At 39.8% G+C, this 20,333-nt stretch overlaps 1 long non-coding RNA gene across 3 annotated transcripts; it reads right to left on the bottom strand.

Moving 5' to 3' along the window:
• Positions 1-1,034: 1,034 nt before the first annotated feature.
• LOC131816052 (uncharacterized) lies at positions 1,035-19,667 on the bottom strand. Of its 3 annotated transcripts, none has more exons than XR_009347925.1 (4): positions 19,386-19,666; positions 16,508-16,594; positions 15,688-15,778; positions 1,035-1,217 (listed from the first exon to the last, which is right to left on the bottom strand). It is a non-coding gene; the product is annotated as an uncharacterized LOC131816052 (long non-coding RNA). The 3 variants fall into 3 exon arrangements; XR_009347926.1 differs by lacking the exon at positions 1,035-1,217 and adding an exon at positions 14,949-15,506 and having other exon boundaries at positions 19,386-19,667; XR_009347924.1 differs by lacking the exon at positions 1,035-1,217 and having other exon boundaries at positions 15,644-15,778; positions 19,386-19,663.
• Between the last annotated feature and the right edge of the window lie 666 nt (positions 19,668-20,333).

The following is a 20,333-nucleotide window of genomic DNA, read 5'->3' as shown; positions in this document are numbered from 1 at the left end:
TGTTGGGGACCGCTGGAGCCGGCACGACGAACCAGCCTGTGTCGGGAGCCCCGAGTGCCCCTAGCTTCAGTCACATCCCCAGGCACCTGACCAAGAAGACCAAGAAGAGCTCCAGATCAGATGGCTGCAGCACTTCCAGCAAGGCCACCTGTGGGGGCGTCCTGGCCTTTCCTCCTAGTGGCCCCGCCTCCCCGGTCAGCAAGGCCCAGAGCAGCCTTGCCACAAAGAACCCCTCATCCCCTGCCCAGCACCGGAGAGGACGCAAAAGATCTGCACCGTGCAATAAGCCATTTTCCTCCACATCACAGCCCACTTCCTTGGGGCCCAAGAGGCAGAGGCTCGGCTGAGCCAATACCTTCCTGGAGAAGTAGCTGGTGTTGCACTTCCTTCCCGTTGACACCGGTGCAAGACTAGTGTGGAATGGGAGACACAAATCAAGCCCAGTCCTGGAGCAAAACTGGGCTCCCAGCCTGCCACCCAATGTTGGGAAACTTCCCAATCCCTGACCCACCAGTTTGAAGGAAGGTGGCGGCTTGAGGCCTCGTCTGTGATCCCAGCAGCCATGGGCCTTGGGACAGTACATGGAGATCCGTGTCCCTTTGGCCTCCAGTCCCACAGCTCCTGGGACTTCTGCCGCTGCCCACAGGTTTCCCCTCCCCTCTCCCCATGTTCTTCACAGAACCTTTAGGTAGTGTTCATTTCATTAATTAAAGCCTGTTCTAGTTTCTCCGCATAGCTCTCCTGAGTCTCTTCTGTGGGTCAAGTGCGCAAAAGTTGGGAGCCGAATGGGTGCTGGCATGGGAAGCCCGACGCCATCATTTCCAGGTTCCCATGGACCAGCAGAGTGGGTAGGGCAAGAAGGATGGACCCTTGAAGAGTAGGTTTTCCATTTTGGGGATGGGCCTGGGAGAACACTGGCCTGGGGAGGGCAAAGTGGGGAGACTCACCCTTGCCTATTGGAAGCACTGCTCCTCTCCCACTGGGGACCCCATGGAATATTCTTGCTTCACAGCCCTAGAACAATGTAAAGACACTCCTGGCCTAGAGTATGGGTCTGGCATCAAAGGTTGTGGCTCAGGGCACAGGAGGATGGCTTTGCCTTGAGGGTGTGACAGCTCCCTGAGCGCTGAGTGACATCGCACTTCACACAAGCACCAGGCCTCCCTCCGTGCATCTCTTCCCTCTGCCAGGCATTTGGGGGCCCCTTCCTGATGGCACTGGGGAGAAGAATGAGGAACAAACAAGTCACCTGGGAGAGGGAGGGAGCAGGGACCACGATGAAAGACCGTCGCCCCCCAAAACTCCTCAGTCCCATATTTATTAGATACAAGATCACAACCAACAAATGAGGAGGTTATACATTAGTCATGGGTCTTGTAGGTCAACCAGAAGGAATGGGAGGCCTATGTCGACCATAGTCTTGTAGGTAAACAGAGTAGGCTGGCCTGGCCCAGCAGCATGGAATTTTTGGTTGAGCAAGTGCACATAAAGGGATTATTCTAACAGCAGGCTTTCATGAGGCAGGGGAGACAATGGAAAAGGGAAACAGGTGATGTTCCACCCTGAGCGGCTGTGCTTCAAGGACTTGTATCCTCCTCTCCACTGGAGGCCTGCTGGTAGTACAGGTTTTCTCAAGGTCATCGTCAAGCATGCTTGCGTGACCAGTACAATTTCTCATTAGTGATATTTTAAGCAGCCTACCTTTCTGAGGGATGGTTCCATTTCTCCCTTTTTGTTAATGCAGAAGCAGCAAAATCCGTTTTTCAAGTTCTTGAACCATTAGTCATCAGAAAGATTTCCGTGAGCATCTGAGGACTAAGGGTAATATGATTATAGCAATAAAAAGTGTCATCATTCCACCTATAATGCCAAGACCAGTGTTTTGATCCAAGCAAAGGGGTTTACATCAGACAGAATCATTTCGCACATTATTTGTGCGAAACTCATTCTTGAACATTGTAAGGATAGCAAGGAATGCCCTGAAGAGAATCTTGAAGCTCTTTAATATCCACAGTTAAATTACCGCCATAATGACTAGTAATATGGTGAAATCTTGTTCCACGGTATTTCTGATTTATTATAGGTGTAGGAGTAACACAGAAGGAAGAAACATTCTAATCACACGGAAGGTGAAGCCTTATATTTAGAAGATCTTCTCTCCTATATATATTATGGCTTCTTCTAAATCAGAGACTCTTTCATGAAATCTTTGATCTAGGACTGTTTGTTGATTCCAAGCCTTGCTGGCATTCTCATGTCATTTTTGCACAAATTGTGTGGTTTGTACGGTCTGATGCAAGGCCAATCCCACAGTGGTAGCCATAACAGTAATGGCTGTAATTCCTAGAATAGTTCGGTCGGAGGCACAGATGACAACCCGGATTTGTGACTCTTGTCTGAAGTGTGAAATATGTGTGTGGCAGGGGGACAGTTTTGTGGGACTGAGCCCCTGCTCTCTCCAGGTATCTATGTCCACACAGATAGTGTCAGATTGGAGTTACATGCACACTTAACTGGTGTCAGAGAATTGTTGGTGAGTGGAACACCCCCTCCCACACCCGTGGTGGAGTTGGGCACAGAACCCTTATGATTCCAAATATGAGAATGTCCAAAACCAAAACAAAAACCTCACGCTTTTTGCTAGTTTGGCTAAAACAGAAAGTCTAAAATCAAAGCCTGGTTTACAAATACATGATGTTACAATACATGATGTTTCTTTTTGTAGCATGCTTATAACATATTGTAAACATAAATATAATCTCATTTGGTTATCAGTGATATTTAAAACACAGGGATATGCAGGCAATATTAGTTTAAATATTGTCTTAACTGTTTTATGAAGGATTCATTTCACAGGCATGATTGATTACATTATTGACTATTGGCCATTGATCTTCATGTCCAGTTGTCTTCTCTCCCCAGAGGTCTGGCTGGTGGGCTCAAGGGTCCATGCCTCTAATCACAAGTTGACCCCACTACCAACCAGCCCCAGTTCCTAGGTGAGAGCCAAAAGCCACCTCATTAACATAACAAAAGAAACCTTTATTGCTATCCTCATTGGAAATTACAGAGGTTTTGTGCCTGAAATGGAGACACAGAACAAATAGTTCTGTTATATTCTATTTCAGAGAGATAGAAAGCAAAGGAATAACCTAAAGAATTATAAAAAGAACCCTAGATCAGTGAATAAACTTGATGAATTTTTCTAAGTTTTCAATAACTTTCTTTTTGTAGCATGCTTATAACATATTGTAAACATAAATATAATCTCATTTGGTTATCAGTGATATTTAAAACACAGGGATATGCAGGCAATATTAGTTTAAATATTGTCTTAACTCTCCAGATACTTTAGTCCAAGAACATCCATTTTTAATTATATATGTTGTTTTGAAAATTTAACAACTGAACTAAGAAAAAAACTATGAGTTCTTTCAACAAAGTGAATATTTTGTTGGAAAAAAAAGACCAGAAACGTTGTATAGTATTATATACCAAAATCTTATCTCATAGAACTTATCAACTTAAAAATTATTAAAAATTTAGAAGATTAAAAAAAAAAAACTTAAAAGTGCGCCTGGGTGGCTCAGTGGGTTATAAGCCTCTGCTTTCAGCTTGGGTCATGATCCCAGGGTCCTGGGATCAAGCCCCATATTGGGCTCTCTGCTCTGCAGGGACCCTGCTTCTTCCTCTCTCTCAGCCTGCCTCTCTGCCTACTTGTGATCTCTGTCAAATAAATAAAATATAAAAAAATTAAAAGATATCTTTGAAACTTTTATTTGTAGCTTCTTTTCATGAAAAATTAATTAAAAGTTACAGGGTGGGTTTTTTCACATGTACTATTAAAATGACAGAGACTCCAGAAAATAATTATTTGAGATCTCCTATTCAAAGATGTTTAGATTTCAAATTTCCTGGAACCAAATGAGAGAAGAAAGCAAGAACCTTATATTTCTGAAAACCATCTTTGAATCTTCTTATTCTCTTAATAAATATATAAATAGACTGAGTCCATCTCAAATGGGAAAACACAGAAGATGGAAGAATTTTCTTCAAATATTCAGAATTAACCAGAAATGTCAAGACTGCTAAGCAACAAATATTGAAATAAGTCAGTTCTAGAGATCTAATTGGTTTTATCAAATGATTCACAAATCAGCCAACATCCTATCTAACACTAGAAAGGAATTCCAAAGTCTACAGATAAGGAAAGGTTCTTAAAGACAAGTCAACTAACTCATAATATTTTTTTTTTAAATAATTGCTCCAGGCGAAGTCACCTTCCTTTTGAGGATAAAAGCGTATATTAGGTGGATTACTTCATTTTCTTTTGGAAGAGGGAAAGGAGCCATGTGGCAGATTACATCATTGGTGCTGACCAGAAAATTCCACACTGACCAGTTAAGACTATATTTCTGAGGGAGGTTGAAATAGGAATTAGCTTAAGATATTAAGTCTTGGTGGGTCTAGCACAAATGACTCCATTTTGGGCCTGCTATTTTTTTTTTTTTTTAAAACAAAACCTTTATTTGTGCGTTCTCAAAGCACGTGGTAAACAGTATACAATAATGAATTTTCTCCAGGACAGATTGTTTCTTTTTACAGATAAAAGGCCTTTGAAAATCAAGAATTGAAAACCAAACTTTAAACAGCCACAGTGACTTGTACAACTTTTTTAGACAAATAATTAAGCCTCATCATTGTTACCTTAATCTGTGACAGTAAATAAACACAAAATCCCACTGGTTGAACAAAATAGATGTTAGTCTCTGGATGCTGCCTTCTGAGCACAACAGAAACTTTCCCCATCCTCCCTCCTCCCCATCTAGGTCTCTCTTCTCCTCCTCCTTCTCCTCTCCCTCTTCTTATTCTTTGTCTCCTTCAGATTTATTTACTTATTTGATTGTTTACTTATTTATTTATTTATTTATTTATTTTAGAGAGGGTGGGGAGGGCCAGAGGGAGAGAGAGTCTCAAGCTGACCACCTGCTGAGTGGAGCCCAACTTGGGGCTCCATCCCAGGACCCTGAGATCACGACCTGAGCCCAAATCAAAAGTAGAACCCTTAGCTGACTGAGCCACCCAGATGCCCATCTAGGTCACTCTTTTGGAGGAGGGAGTGAGAGAAAATCTCAGAGAGCTGGCTTCAGTAAGATACCAACAGTGACAATAATGATGCAAATACCAACAAGAGCACACTGAACTGTCATCTTGCCATTTTAAGCACTTCATGTATATTCCTTCACCCCTCTCTTATGTCTACCCCAGGAGGCAGGTACTATTATTATCAGCATTTTTCAGTTATAGAAACTGGGGCACTTAAATTGGGTATCTCACTAAGGTCACAAAGGAAATGATGTGGCCAAACTGGAATCCTGATGGCCTGGATCCACAGTCCATTCTCCTAGTCATTACGCAAATGGCGCCACTCGGGGGAACAGTTGGCCTGGGTCACGCATCATCCTCAGGGGCCTCTGGGTCTCTGGGGCAGTGAGGTGGGAGGCGGATCAGGTTACATCTGATATATTTTCACTCTTTATTGTCCTTTTATTTCTGCCTGTGCAACTATTAATCTATTCTATACCATTTGATATGTTCTTAAATATCTCTGCATTCCTCTTCTGAGGCTTTTTCATAATCTCTTTTAGGATTTTAATTTACTGAGAGATGATAGCTGCTATTATTGCAGTGAGGACATTGGAGTCTGCATTTACAAGAGCGGCTGAGGGAGGGAGGCTGGCTTTCTCTACTTGGTTGTGTCACGCAGCCTTTGTGATCCAGGCTACAGGGCTTCATTCAAAGAAATTGGGAGGTTTCCTTCCTCCTCTGGGTCTGGGATGTATCACATAGCACAGCATGGCCTGGGACTTGAGCATAAGTAGAAGTACTTGACTGTGACATTTAGAATGAGGAATGTGGCAAATCTCTGGCTTGCAATGATATTTCTATATCCATCATTTTCATATATCTCTACTCTATTTTAGTTAATGTCTAAATCTGCACTCTCATTCTATCAGTCCTTTTCTCCCCCCCTTGAGATTACTTTAGATTGAGTTCCTCTGTTTCTTGGTCAAATAAATCATTTGAATTTTTTGTTTAATCATCAGTTAAAAGGGATTTTAACTTTCCCCGGTGCAGGTTTCCTGTCTTTGTAAGAAAAATTTTAAAATACCCATCTGTACTATTAAATGGCTGATTTAATCTGAATTGAACCCAGATTTCCTAATTTAAATGAGAATTGGTTGAACAAGCATTTTTTCATTTAATTTTCCATTCAATTTTCATTTCATTTCATTTTTCATTTGCAAGCGGTCTGCTCTTTGGGTTCATCCACTTGTTGTTCTGCTCTGTTCCTCCTGTAGCTGACATAGGATGTGGCCTCTTATCAGTCCACTTGGCAAATAATAAGGGCTTCTCGTGGCCCTGGGGGAACATGGCAAACTACCCAAAGCCCCCCTAGGACGGAGCTGTGAAAATGCAGATCCACGATCTGGACCACAGAGTGGTGTTTCCATTCACTGGGGTGGGAACTGCGCATCTGTGTGGTTTAAAGCTGTTTAGGTCAGAAAGGGCATCTAACCGGGATCCTCATTCTCCAAAGAAAGGAAGGAGTTAAATCAATGGAACTAAGCCAGGAGGAGGAATTGAATGTGTATTAGTCGGTATTCTTCAGAGAAACATCTCCATGTCATCTTTCTCTTAGAGAGGGATTTATTAGAAACTGGCTCACATGGTTATGACCCAGGCAGGAGAAGACCAATGTCCCAGCTCAAAGACAGAGGGTTAGAAGGAGAGGCATCTCCCTTACTCAGCCTTTTTGTTCTGGCTCAATCAGTTGGATGAAGCCCAGGAGCATTGGGTGGCAATCTGTTTTACTGAGTAACCGATTCCAATATTAGTCTCATCCAGAAACACTCTCATAGGCACAGAGCAAAGTTTCACCCAATTGGTCACCTTGTGGTCCAGTGAAGCCAACACAAAAAATGAACCATTGCAGCATATTCCACAAGAGTGAATGAAGCTTCTGGGTCATGGGGAAATGATACCAAATGAAGTCACGGAGGAAGAAAAGAGAGATTCCCATCTAGGAGGCTCTTTGGTTCACATTCTTTACTGTTGTGTGGGTTCTGTTTATTTTCTCAAAAGTTTTCCAATAGGAATATATTAATGCCTGGCTTTAAAGCACATTCCTGTAGAGTAAATTTTATACGTATTCCTCTAGGTACCTCCAATGTAAGTAGATGTAGTAAGCTCACATTTCGGGTTAGATTTCTCAGTCCACACAGGCCATGTGTAATTTTCAGACTATGAAGATTAATAAAGGGAATTTATAAATAACATGAATGGAAATTAATATGTAAGGGCTTAATTGTTCATGTTAAAAATAACATGGTTCCCCAGTGCATTTTAGGGGATGACCTTAATCATCCCATCTTGAAACCTGGAGATCTTGCCTACTGGAAAAGAACTCCAGAAAAAAAAAAAAAAAAACCTCTTCAAGCCCTTTGGAAAGGCCCGTTATCAGGTCTTGCTAAGCAACCATGTGCTGCCAAACTCCAGGGAATAGGCTCTTGGATTCACGTGGCACACTGGAGGAAATCTCCAGATTCTGTGGGACCTGCACACCATGAGGTGACCTAAAAGTACAGATTTCCCAGCACTGAAGTGGATGGCATCTCAAGAGACAGCTTTGCCATGATGCCTAAATGAGATCCATGTACCTTTTCTCACCCTTGCTTCCTCTCTCCTTCGTGGAAAGACAGTGCTCCATCCCACGTTTACCAAACCCTTGCAGAAGGGGGCAGCATTTTTTGTTGTTGTTGTTGTGATCTTTCAGAAACAGCCTCATCATAATGCCATGACAAATCAATCTTTCCCCTTATTTTTGCTGGAGGGCAGAGGTTTCTGAATCCATAAGTCTTTCTTTATTCGGAACCACTAACAGACTCTGGATTCTTAGCCACATTCACGGTCTCCACATTTGCACACTTACAGGCTGTATTATTGGATAACATTGGTTTCTAGACAGTACTTTGAGATAATACAATTCTAATGCAGCTTTGAAATCTTGCTGTTTTGCAAATAGTTGTCCACCTGTTGTGTCATGTCTATACCTGTGCTGCATCTTCCTGAGGGCACTCAGTTAATTCTCTGACAGACTGCTTGCAGGGCCCAGTATTCTGTTTCTGTTTTCATGACTGTTTGAAGCAGGGACTCCAGGAGGCATGCATGGCTCTGGGTTGGCCTCCATAGGGAGAAATGTTCTCTCGTAAGTCACTTAGTCTCCTAAGTGCCAATAACTATTTTCAGTTGGCTACTTTCTGACCTAGGGTCCTGACTTAGAACCACAATACAAGTTGGAATTTTCATTTGAATTTTTATTTTTCTTAAAGATTTTATTTATGTATGTATTTAAGAGACAGAGAGAGAGAGTATGCAGCAGGAGCAGCAGGCAGAGGGAGAGGAAGAAGCGGACTCTTCTGCTGAGCAGGGAACCCAATGTGGGACTCTATCTGATCCTGGGACACCAGGATCATGACCTGAGGCAAAGGCACATGCTTAACCGACTGAGCCACCCAGGGGTCCTGGCTTTATTTATTTGAGAGAGACTGCATGTGCTAGCCCTTGTGCGAACAGAGGAAGGTGCAGAGGGAGAGGGAGAGGGATAGGGTGAGAGAATCTCAAGATAAAGAAAGATCACCCATGACAGAATGGGAACTACTTAGTGACAGCAGGAGAGTGAGTCAGGGAAGCAAGTATGTAGCTTAGTAGTGGAAATGTGGGAGACAGGAAGCCCATTCATGTCCCCATGTTCCCAGAATCTCCTCTTCATTCACTAGTCTTGCCAGAAGTTTGTAGACCTGGTAGACCATGATTTACTTAACTGCATTTCCTCTGTTACATATATAGGTTCATATTATTTGCTATCATAAATAAACATGCAATAAGCATATTTTCTGAACATCAACTTTTAATCTACTGTTGAATGATTTTTTTCTTTTCTCCCTTTCTTTCTTTCTTTCTTTCTTTCAGATTTACTTATCTGTCAGAGAGAAAAACAGCAAGAGAGAGTTCACAAGCAGGGGGAGTGGGAGGCAGAGGGAGAAGCCATCGAGCAGGGAGTCTGACACAAGACTCCATCCCAGAGTCCTGGGATCACAACCTGAGCCAAAGGCAGAGGCTCAACTGACTGAGCCACCCAGGTGTCCCTTGAATAGTTTTCTTAAATTATATCTCAAGACTGAAATTAGGGGCGCCTGGGTGGCTCAGTGGGTTAAGCCGCTGCCTTCGGCTCAGGTCATGATCTCAGGGTCCTGGGATCGAGTCCTGCAAAGGGGCTCTCTGCTCAGCGGGGGCCTGCTTCCTTCCCTTCCCCTCTCTCTGCCTGCCTCTCTACCTACTGTGATCTCTCTCTGTCAAATAAATAAATAAAATCTTAAAAAAAAAGACTAAAATTATTGGACTGAAACATTTTTATCATTCTTGAGATTTATTCACACAGTCCCTTTCTAAAGAGTTGTATTAAGTTGCATTGGCTAAAATCTCTGTTAACCTTGTAACAATGACTTCCTTCTCATAGGAGTTCCTAGTCAGAGGAGCAACAAGTTCTTAGTTGCTTAGCTGCCCTTAGTAGTGATAGCAGCTACACAGACTTTGCCATCTTGGCAGAGGACAATGTAATGTTTATCAGCCTGGCCATGATTCATTGATGAATAAAACAGGTCATGAGAAGTTCAAGGAAAGCTGGCCTTAGTTCATTATTAAACTTTGTCTGCCTTGACCATTCTCTCTTTCAATTCAGATATGATTTACCTCTTCATTATTGAGGTTTTCCAAATCATATATTTCAAGATATTTCTTTTCCCTACCTGAAATAAGAATCAGTGCCCCTACACTTGTGAAAGGAGGAAATTGTTGACTTTCAGAAAGAATTCCTATAATGAATTTAAGGATGATTAAAAATATTGTTTTGCAAATTTACCATTCATGATAAAGGGGACACACACACAAATTTAAACATATGGCTTGATTTCGAGAGGAATTTTAAGGATAATATGGGTCACTGTATTTCCATTACTTTGAGATTCCTTTCCTTTGTCTGCCAACATACTTAACTATTGACAATTATGAGTAATATCAGACTGGTTTGTGTTAATCAGCAGCTGACTAATGTCATATAATAAGTTCATTTGATTTTGTAAAGAAAATAGCTGAAAATATTAATAATTAAATCTTGTTACCCATCTTATCTCTTCATGTGGAGTCACTACACAGGGGTGCATTAAACACCAGAAGATCAACTTTTTCCTTCAATCTCGGTAATAAGACATTGACCTAAATGTTTCAATAGTCAGAATTTTAAACTGGACTCAGAATTAAAAGAGATAAATACATAAATCTTTAAAAATACTTTCTTCCCATGTTTTTAGAGAAAAATGTATTAGAGGGCTAAAACTGTATACAGAAATAAATATTTTTACATTTTCTTTCAGATATAGGTTATATGCATTTACCTAAAAACAGGAAATTAAACTATTTACCAGAATTAACACAAAATGTATAAAAAGCCTCTGCTTTTCGACAGCTCATATGTTTATATTCTGGGTTCTTTTCGAAGATTAAATAAGGAAGCAAGCTCTCCTACATTCTATATAGATATACATATGCTTTAAACCTATTGCTCTAACTTAAACATTTATTTTCTGTAACCAAGAGAAATGTTTTATGAGATAACAAAAAACATCCAAAAATACATATGTATAAAAATAGATACACATATATTTGTGCATATATGTGTGTGTGTGTGTATATATATATATATATATATACATATATATATTTGCTTTCTACTTTACTCATAAAATAAAGATACATAAATAAATATATTGGATGGGACAATTAGAGAGGCCTAAAAATTGTGGAAGAGACACTGAAAATCTCAGTTGTCTGGCATTTTGTAAATCTTTAAACCATTGGGTGCAATTTTCTGTGAATCTGCAACAAAAATGTCTTTTTAAACAAAGTGCTTTCAAGGCACAATGCCATTTAAAGTATTCCTTTGGTTCCTCTGATGACTGAATTATATACATACTCACAAAACCATGTCTCATCATGCCACCCTGCACTGTCACAGGCACAGTAAACTAAAAACACCATATCTGGATGGGCTCTCACCCCTAAAGCCATTTCCTTCAATTACCACTTTGTACAGACTCTCATCCATGAACTCTAAAGCTATTTCTTACTTTCTTTCTTTTTTAAGATTTGTTTATTTGAGAGAAAGAGACAGAGCGCACACACATGCACACATGCTTGAAAAGGGCAGAGGAAGAGGAAGCAGACTCCCCACTGAGCATGGAGCTGATGTGGAGCTCCATCCCACAAACCCTGAGATCATGACCTGAGTTGAAATTAAGAGTTGGTCACCGAGCAACTGCACTTAACCAACTGCGCCAACCAGGCGCCCCCTGAGGCTGTTTCTTGAGATGGAATAGCTGAAATACTTCAAGGCAGTGTCCGAAGTATCAGGTATTTTATTAACATTCTTACAATTCTCCTATATATGTATAGAGACCTACCATTATTCACTAAATATTTTTCTTTAAATGGACTTTTTTTGTTGTTGTTGTTAAATAAATTTGCTCTAAAGGGAAATCAGTATTACTTCCTGGAAATAGAAATGACTACAAGAATAAATGGGATATAAATTTTTTAAAATGTCATGGTTATAGTTATTGCTTCCAGTCTGAGGGTGATGCAGGCCTTCTGCCTCTTTGTTAAAGAGACATTTGGAGGGGCGCCTGGGGGGGCTCAATCAGTTAAGCATCTGCCTTCAGCACAGGTCATGATCCCAGAGTCCTAGGATTGAGTCCCACATGGAGTCCCACATGGAGCCCCACATGAAGCCCCACATGAAGCACTCCCACACCCACCTGCCCACTGTGGGGGGAGGGAGGCTTCTCAGCATGGAGACTGCTTGTCCCTCTCCTCCTTCTGCCCTGCTTGTGCTCTCTCTCTGTCTTTCAAATATATAATAAATAAATACATAAGTAATACGAGACTGATTTGCTACCTACTATGCTAATGAGTAACCTCACAAATATGTAAATAAATAAAATCTTTAAGAGAGAGGGAAAAAAGAGACATTTGCAAGTGTTTAAAAGCTGTTAAAACTGAGACCTTCTCCCAGATGTAATCAAAATGGCTGTAGGAGGATTAGAGAGGAAAGAGCTTTTACATCATGTGATTCAAAGTTATTTAACACTCAGTCTTACCATCTCAGCACTGGACACATCACTGGGCTATATACACACAGCCTTACAACTTCCATTTTATCCAGGTTTCTAAAAGCATTTCTGTTTGTCGTTTTTGATGAAGTCCCAGAACCTAAGTGAGGTTCGGTGGGGTGAGGAGGTTCGGAGCCGACGACTAAAGAAAGAATTCTTAAGACGTCATTGGTGCAAAATGGTGGTTTATTAAAGCACGGGGACAGGACCCGTGGGCAGGAAGAGCTGCTGCCCCGGGTTGTGAAGGTGGGCATGTTATATACCCCACGGTTGGGGGGAGGTGGTGAAGGAATGGGAGATTTCGACAGAGTTCTCACATGCTAGGAAGGGCCCTACAAGGTGCCGGGGGGAGTCCTTGCCCTTATGGCCTGATCAATGTCGTCTTTAGGTCAGGCACTAACATCAAGATAATGGGGGATTCTTGGTGGGGCATTATGATCTGGCTATCATTCACATTCCCTTCTACCCCAGTCTCCTCCAGTTTATGGTGGGAGGGGGACATTAGGGCTTCAGGAACCAAGAGTTATTTGCCTCTGGAAATTTGTGCTATTGATAAGGTAACCTCCCTGTTTAGGTCTCTAGGACATCTTGTAGAGCAAGGGAGATTCCTGTTCTGCAGGATTGCGATCCCTGCAAGTTAACTATTTATCGTTTTATGGCAGTCAGGGGTGCCTGAGGAATGCTACACATATGGAAGGGAGCGGGTGAAGAGGGGGTGCAAGGCGCCAGCTTCTGCTTTGTCCTCAGCCAGCCTCCTGCTCCCTCATCACTTCTCCCTCTGCCTGCTGCTCTGCCTACTTGTGCTCTCTACCTCTCTGTCAAATAAATAAATAAAATCTTTTAAAAAATTGTTCTGAGGTACTATATATTAATAATCATTGCAGTATGGATTTTAAATAAAGGGCAAAATTGATATTAAAATACAGAAAATTATGTAGTTGAAAAAGAAAATGGATTAAATGACAAAGTTACTATAGACTGGATATAAGGTCTAATCACACACACCCTTAACCCATCCACATTCAGCTTTTGGGTGGTCTCAGAGCATTAGAACAGATCTAAAAATGGGGAAGTAAGCAAAAAAGGCCTCTGACAAAAAGTTTTAAATTCAAACAGCAAAATGCACTTGATTGATATGAGAGGCTCTTATTTAGAGCCCCTGAACTCTTAGCTTAAATACAAGTTTAACTAAATCACTTGTTTGGTCTTCTAGCAAACAGCACATGGAAAGAGAGAGCGGAAATGCCACTAACAGGTAACAGTAAAATAAGACAACATAAAGCAAGAGAAAAGAGACAAAGAGAGGAAATGAAAACTCAAAATCACTGTAGGCTCTAGCTACTCAGTGTAAGGAAGAAAGCCCTGAGTAATCCTCATCACAGCTAGCACAGAATAGCAACTAATGTTCATTTTAATGACCCTGAATCAATCAAAGATAAAGTTATGTTTAGTTTATTTTAAGTTATGTTTAGTTTATTTTAGGAATGTCAGGAAAGCCATATGCCATATCTGAAAAAGTCTTTTTTCTAAAACTAAAAAAGAAGCAAAATAAAAGTACTACTTTGTAAACAGGTAAGCTTAGTTATCTAAAACAATGATTTTGGGGGTGCCTGGGTGGCTCAGTGTGTTAAGCCTCTCTGCCTTTGGCTCAGGTCATGATCTCAGGGTCCTGGGATCAAGCCCCACATTGGGCTCTCTGCTCGGCAGGGAGCCTACTTCCCCCTTTCTCTCTGTCTAGTTGTGATCTCTCTCTGTGTCAAGTAATTAAATCTTAAAAACAAAAAAACCAAAACAAAACATAAAACAAACAAACAAAACAATGATTTTTATCATGGCTGTGATAATCTATGCCTAGTGTTCTGAATATTAAACAAACACAGAGTTTTATAAGTGGATCATAATACCTACGCTAATGCCTCCTTCTTCCTTCTTTCTTTGTCAGCATTCAGGGTCACCATCACTCAAACCACAGAAAGAGCTGACTGGCATGGAAGACCATGAGCCATGTCCTGAAACAGCCACGAGACTTCTAGATTTAGACTCAATTGTCGGGGCTTAAATTTTGTAATTATCACTCTATTAGTTACATGACTTTAAAAAATGAACCTCACCTCAGTTTCCACCTCTGTTAAAAAAAAGATATTTTGAATTTCTTATTTAAAGTTTTTATATACCAAAACCATATATTTAACACTAGTCATAGAGACAACAAAGAAGTAAGTTAAAATTTTAAAGGGCAAAACCTTTAATGTAAATTATGTAAATTAATGTAAATCATGTAACTCACCTAAGTACCTTTCTTGATAATCTAGTTTTTAATAGCAGTAACAAGTTCTAATAGGTAAGAATTTCTTACATATTTTGCTTAATTCCTTCTAAGCTGAAAAATAACTTCTGAGTTTAAAAAAGCAGAAAAACTAAATACTCTTAACAGTAATAATACACGTCAAGAAGCACGGAAAGCATTTTTATTTCTTATCCCTATCTGATACATGGTGTTAAGATTTTTTGCTTACAAAAAAGCACTTATAACAACAACAAATATCCAAAATTATCTAAGTCCTACTAATTAAAATATTAAAGGAAAACTGTGACTGGGAAATATATGTGTAACTTTAAATGGTGGTTCTGTAATTGTGATGTGTTTTTTTTTTTTTTTTTAATCTCTCCAGGCCTCATTCTCCTCTTTCTTCTGATTTCATCTCCTTGATCTCTAATGGGTAAATTCTCTATCCTCACATTCTCAATCCATTTAGCTTGGGTAGGGCTTATCCCAATGCAGCTGTTGGGGTGGGACTATGACTCAGGCCTAAACTAGTCATCTGCATATTTCAATCCCCTTTGGCCACAGTGAGACATTTTGAGATGGCATATGATCCAAGATGATCCAAGCAATACTCTTTCTGGGGCTTGTAAGACTAACTAAATAGAAAGAGTTTCTTTCCATGGAAGGATAAGGGAGGTGTTTGCTGAGAACTGAGAAAGTTTCTTCTTTAAACTTTCCATATTCTCAAATTTTCTTCTTACCAAGAAGAAAAAGACTACCTAGAAATAGCGCCAACAGAGAAGTTCAGAGTTAAGAAGATGCCTGTCATATCACTTGAGTTCCTGGAGCCAGCTGTGCCTGAAGCCACACACTTTACTTAAGCCAGTTTAAACTGGATTCTCTGTCACTTCTGACCAAAAGATGACTGATCCTTCCAAGACAGTAGAAGTTTCCTTTGAATTTTGGACAAGATGAATTACATCAGTTAAGAATTTACTTTGTAAATTATGGTGTATACTATTTAGTGGATTAAAAGTTAATTAATTTATCACTCAAGCTTCTTTGACCTAATCATCTTAACCTTCACTTATTTAAAAAAAATTAACTGTTATTGGACAAGGATGAACAGCTCACCAAGTCTGTAATTACTGGCTGAATGTGGACTTTGTTACAGTGTGCTGTCTCCAGAGTGCAAGCTGATGCTTCAGGGTTGATATCAGAGCACCTAGAAACAGAAAGAAAGAAAACTGTATTTTGCAACCATGAGGCAACCTATTACTGAAAAATTTTAAAATGTTCCACTGCTTTTTTAAAAAGCAGATTTAGAAAAAATGAAAATGCTTTAATAATGGCGGAGGAAAAAGAAATAAGATGTTATATTAATGAAAAAGATTGTTATATTGATATAATGTGCAAGAATAGAAACTACACATACATGCATACACATCTGAAGGAATTATGAATCTAATGAATACTATGCCACCCCAAAAATGAAATTTAAAAGGAATTTTTGAAAGATAGTCATGATACAATATTAAAAACATAGGAAATGGGAAAAAAAAGAAAGAAACACACTTTGGACCATGTGTGGTAGAACTGCAAGTGATTTTTATTCTCTTCTTTAAACTTTCCATATTCTCAAATTTTCTTAAAAATTTAAGTAATTTTCAATTTTTTTCTGGTAATCAGGCTATTTGCCTAAAATTTTTCAAATTTAGAAATGCCCTAAAATTATTTTGTTGCTTCTATAAATTATGTAGTATGATGGAACAGTTTTGGACATGCTGTTAAAATGTTTAGGGAAGAATAATTTATAATCTGAGTCCTTACTACACTTAAGTAGACCCTTTCAGATATATACCATTCATTTACAAAAATGATTTCATTCAGGCAGTCATACCCCAGTGAATTTCTTAGTGGAAGATGTGGATGAATTTGATATACTTATACTTACATGTACAAAGCTTGAGGACCTATCATAGAGGCTAGGAATGCAGATACCACTCCAGACCCTGATCCTACTTCAAGGCATATTTCCACTCTAAAAAAGCAAAATAAAATAAATGAGTATAGTAGGATAAAAATATACATCACAGAAAATGACGCTCAATCTACTTTTAATGTGTATTTCTCCAGCATCACTCGCCTGCAAATATATGGAAATACAAAAGAAATTTATAAACACACTAATTTCTGACAACCACTTTGTGCTCATTTAATACTGTTTAACTCAGAATTGTTTGGGGTGTGAAATTAAAGTCCATAAAATAGATGTATTCCAATTAATTACCACAAAACATTACATAAAACGATGGAATAAGGTTGAAGGTTGTAAATATTAATATGAAAAACATCAACCCTTCTCACAAGGGTTTAGTAGTTTAGTACTTCCCTAAAATGATAAGGTTAGTTATTATACTCTTTATTTATGATGTTTTCTCTATCATTTAAAAGTACATAACATTCACAAATCCATTAGGATATCCTAGGGGGGAAAAAACGTTCCCCCTTTCTCTTAATAGATTTAGAGCACGGAAGAAATTCATTATTTGTACAGCTGTACACTGAAGAGAGAAAATCTCACAGAATCTGATCTTAGAATATTAGTATAACTTTAAAATGCTTTTGAATAAATTCCTTATAACACTCTATTTTATCCTTCAATTAAATTTACTTCCCTCTCTATAATCTACATATGCATCAAAAGCACTAGTTACTCCATCACAGAAATGGGTTTCATGGGATTTAGGTCTTGCTGGCTACTAACGCCTCAGACGACTACCCAAAAATAAACGCTAGCAGCTTCTAACTTTTGGAATCAATCCACATTATCTGACAACCTTACCTGTTGAATTATCTGTTGAACCTTACCAGGAGGCTTTTATTTGAAAATAACTATCATGCTTTCATAAACAGAATCCCAAGAACAGAAATGATCTGACTTTATAACAAAATCAGCTCCTTTCACAGCCTACTTTGCAATGCAATTTGTGCTTGTACATCTTTCTGGGGTATCTTGAAACTTAAAAGAAATTTTATCTTGAAATTTAAAAGACAAATTACAAAAAGAAATATACCATTCGACATTCCAGTAAATCCCAAAGTTCCATCGTTTACAATGAAAAGCTGATGTAATAAGCGTTGGGGCATTTTACATATGGAAAAATCTGACCAGATTTAAGAGAGAGAAACACAATACAGAAATACAGATCTATGAAGCCTGACTGCTGTTTCATCTTGAGATACCAATTTCAAGTCTTGATCTTTAAATAAATCTAATTACTCAAATTCCTTTCATTAAAAAAAAAAGCAGGTATTCATTCTTTTAATCTCATTTAAAATATATGAGGGGCACCCCAACAAGTCAATTTTGTTATTTACAAAGTGCTAGGGAAAATTCCATAGGCTGCTAGCTCTGTAGCTATTTAAAATTTTAAGTTAATGAAAAATTACACTCTGCAGGCGCACTAGCCACGTTTCAAGGGTTCTGTAGCCACACGTGGCTAACTGGCTAGTTGTTCAGGGCAGAATATGCTGTTCAGTGGGTTTCAAAATACTTATCCATGCCATGATCCCACAATCTCACTTCATTTTTGTGTCCTTCCCTTACTATAGGGTGCTTTTGTATACTGAGTAAATTAAATGCCACGCACCTTCTAATAGTTACGAAAAAATTATATTAATAAGCCACGTTTTCAGAATATTTATTTTTTTTTAATTTTTTTTTATTTTTACTTTTTTTTTTTATAAACATATATTTTTATCCCCAGGGGTACAGGTCTGTGAATCACCAGGTTTACACACTTCACAGCACTCACCAAAGCACATACCCTCCCCAATGTCCATAATCCTACCCCCTTCTCCCAAACCCCCTCTCCCCAGCAACCTTCAGTTTGTTTTGTGAGATTAAGAGTCACTTATGGTTTGTCTCCCTCCCAATCCCATCTTGTTTCATTGATTCTTCTCCTACCCACTTAAGCCCCCATGTTGCATCACCACTTCCTCATATCAGGGAGATCATATGATAGTTGTCTTTCTCTGCTTGACTTATTTCGCTAAGCATGATACGCTCTAGTTCCATCCATGTTGTCGCAAATGGCAAGATTTCATTTCTTTTGATGGCTGCATAGTATTCCATTGTGTATATATACCACATCTTCTTGATCCATTCATCTGTTGATGGACATCTAGGTTCTTTCCATAGCATGGCTATTGTGGACATTGCTGCTATAAACATTCGGGTGCACGTGCCCCTTTGGATCACTACGTTTGTATCTTTAGGGTAAATACCCAATAGTGCAATTGCTGGGTCATAGGGCAGTTCTATTTTCAACATTTTGAGGAGCCTCCATGCTGTTTTCCAGAGTGGCTGCACCAGCTTGCATTCCCACCAACAGTGTAGGAGGGTTCCCCTTTCTCCGCATCCTCGCCAGCATCTGTCATTTCCTGACTTGTTGATTTTAGCCATTCTGACTGGTGTGAGGTGATATCTCAATGTAGTTTTGATTTGTATTTCCCTGATGCCGAGTGATATGGAGCACTTTTACATGTGTCTGTTGGCCATCTGGATGTCTTCCTTGCAGAAATGTCTGTTCATGTCCTCTGCCCATTTCTTGATTGGATTATTTGTTCTTTGGGTGTTGAGTTTGCTAAGTTCTTCAGAATATTTAGTTTTGAACGTGTTATCACATCACTGCTCTGGGGGCTTGTGGAAAAGATACACGCTGGCGTAGTAAGGAGCGGTGGAGCTCCCCAGACCAAAGCAACACCTCAGCAAAGTAGAGACACCTCGGCCTGCTCCTGACAGGTATCTAAAGGAAGATCGTCTGTACCAGCGTTCTGGTATCCATGTTCGCCAAGTCTGCGGACACCGCCTCCTCTCCTGTGGACTGCATGCCTTCTTTCCCGGGCTCTCCTTTGCCGCTGCCTCTCCAGAACGCTGAAGCCCTCTCCCACGGGGACCCTCGTCCTCCTCGAATCCTGTCAGTTCAGCCGCTGCTGCCTCCAGCGCCTCCAGCAGCAGGAACCTATCCTCTATGGACTCGTACACATTGGTGAAGGCGCCTTCCGCCCACGCGCCCATGCAGCGGTGCGGGAAGCTCGGAGCTGCCATTTTTCTTCCCTCCGTCCCACGCGCAGGCGCCAAAATTCCACGCGCGCAGGTCCAGCAGTGGAGGGCGGGGCAAGGGGGCGGAGCCATGGGGGCGGGGCGCCAGAGGCGGAGAGATGAATCCAGGCTTGTTATTTCTAAGTCTGTCGGTAAATGTTCTTGGAAATTCCAAGGGTTATGTAATCTGGAACTGCTGACCTTTGCTTTCTTATTTAGAATGTTTAAAATTTATTTTATTTTATAGGTTAGCCCTTGATGCAAGGCATCCTCGATTGTTTTTGACTAAGGGGAGTATTTTTTCCTTTACATTCAAAAGTTTTCTTCTATTCCTTGTTTGCAAAGAATTGAACAAATACATATGGTTATTAAATTTTACTTTTTTAATATCAATTGAACTTTAAGTTTTGAGCTTTAAGATTAAAATTTTGTCTCACTTAATTTTTTATTTTAGTGTGTTATAAAAATTACCTTCCTAATGTTGAATCATGAAGGCACTTTTTATCAGTCTCACTCAAGCAAGATGATTTTTCTTTTAATATCCTACTGAATTTGGAGTGCTAATAATCTAGCTCTGTTTTGATTATGCTGTCCTCACAGGATGAGTTAGGACATTGTTTCTGGAACATTTGGTAGAACTCACCCATAAAACTGGATGGATTTAGTGCTTCGT

The sequence above is a fragment of the Mustela lutreola genome, chromosome 15 (assembly GCF_030435805.1).
Source record: "Mustela lutreola isolate mMusLut2 chromosome 15, mMusLut2.pri, whole genome shotgun sequence".
Taxonomy (NCBI): Eukaryota; Metazoa; Chordata; class Mammalia; order Carnivora; family Mustelidae; genus Mustela; species Mustela lutreola.
Note: the sequence above shows the minus strand (reverse complement) of the source record. Positions and strands in the feature narration are given on the sequence as shown.